This window comes from Rhea americana, unplaced genomic scaffold (assembly GCF_003343005.1).
Source record: "Rhea americana isolate MKP2758 unplaced genomic scaffold, rheAme1 scaffold_2, whole genome shotgun sequence".
NCBI classification, from domain to species: Eukaryota; Metazoa; Chordata; class Aves; order Rheiformes; family Rheidae; genus Rhea; species Rhea americana.
Genome location: NW_028186149.1, coordinates 16573690 through 16575726, shown reverse-complemented (window position 1 = coordinate 16575726; position 2037 = coordinate 16573690).

Sequence of the window (2037 nt, the reverse complement as noted above, 5' to 3'; positions counted from 1 at the left end):
CAGCGGGCTGTGTCTCCCGCTTGCTCTAGCAGCGATTCCCCGCCTTGGTGCGGGATTGACTAGAGACGAGGGAAGAGCACGGCGGCGGGTGTACTTTGTCTGCGCTTCTGCGTGTGTAGACACAAGAGCCGCAGACGTTTGCGGCTTGTGTACATATATTGCTTTAATAACTGCATATACATCTCTATCACCTCATTATTCAGGGAAGACTAGAAAACGCGAGCAAATTGGAGTGTTGGCAGCAGGGGTGATTGCAGGTCTGGATGCACACTCCGTCTCTTCCTAACTCGCCGCCCCCTTGCCCCCCCCATCATATTTATCTGAGATTATGTCAAATTTCAGTGATCGGAAATGTCTTGCCCAAAAGCCATTCCCGCTGGAAAAAGTCAAAAGGGTTCCTGGCATTAAAACGACCTTGCGTCATTCCTGATGAAATTAACAGCGCTGCATGTTTAGAGACTTGCTATGGATGCACTTCGGTCACAGTAAGAAGTAAGAGATTTGGGGCTTAATCCCCCACCTGAGCAGGAGCCGTCTGCTTTCACTAGCTGCGAATCTCGAGACCAGCACTCGAAAGCGCCTTAGACCCGCAGTCCATTTTTTATTTGTCTTTAAGTGCAAGCGATGGGAATTGCTAACCTCGGCTAAGAAAATTTCATTTCCCCCATCCTGCTAAACGGTTCTGGTCGACATATGTTTGTTATCAGAGAGAGGTGCTATGAACACAGAGCCATTTTCTTAGCAGCTCTTTGACTCTGTGTTACCATAGTCCCACACGGCATTGGTCCTTTCCCGTTGGGAAGTCATGAATAAGAGACTATGAAGCTTGCACGTCAGATCTTCCTCAATTAATCCACCATTAGCATGTTTGGGATCCTCTACTGGATGGTTAACAGCAGCTTTGGTAACTGTATGCTGTCCATACCCAATTATGCTCTGCTAAAAATGAACTCTACAGAACAACCTTCCTGAGCTGTCAGTGTCTCCCGTTTTCCTATTTTAACGCTTGTGTGTAGTGGCAGGCGACAGATGGTGTAGATCAGATCGATTTGATTGCATTAGGCGATTTTTTTTCCTCCTCTCCCCCCCGACTCCTTTTCTGGAAGCCCACATTCATCTGAGAGGCGATCGCCGGGGACATGGGAAGCAAGAGCAGCCGCCGATGTGTGAAGGCAACGAGACATGGCCAGCTAGAGGCGCCGGGGTCCCTTCCCGGGGTTTGTTAACATGGTAATCCGGCACCAGGAGAGAAAGCTGCTTTCTGCTGCCCAGAGCCCGTTCCCCATCACACATCAGATGACTCCCTGGTTTTACACACAGTTGGAGTTCTGCTTGAAACCTGGATTTAAAGGGTAAGCGCTTCAGCAGARGTGGATTTCCGGTGGTTACTCGGGTAGGTGGCAAAGAGCGAGCTTCCATAGATTTTAAAAGCAGGGTGCCTTTAAGCGGGAATGAATATTTTCTTCCTTCCTTTCTTTCTCTCTTTCTTTTTTTCTTTCTTTTTTTTCGCGCCCCCCCCTTCTCTTTCTCATTTTATTTGTTTATTTATTTATTTTACCGGYGAGCCCCCTAATTCAGAACAATTTCTCGCACGGAGGGACATCGCTCCTCTCCATTGACGGATGGGATCGATATTCCCCCCTTTGAAATCTGCTTTTCGTGGCAAACCCGAGCGCTGCTCAGRGCTCCCTTCCTGACGGCTTAATTGTTTGATTCCCTCCATCCCTTCTCCTCCCTTCTGCCCCCACCCCCGGCAGGGCAGAGGCGGCGGAGGTGCCCCCGGGGCCCTTCCCCGGCCGCGCCGGGCTGGGGCTCGGGCACCCGGGCGCTTTGGCGGGGGAGCGGGGCGGCAGCGCCGATAAACATGGCTTTCCGGAACCGCGAACAAAGGTATTTACCGCCGAGGCGCGTCGCCACGGGCACCTCCCGCGTGCGGCGGCGGAGGTGCGAGGCGGGCAGCGCTCCGGGGGTTTCGCTCCGCTTGTGCGGAGCGTGCCCGGGGCTCTGCGCGCGCGTGTGCGCGTGTGCGCGCGCGCG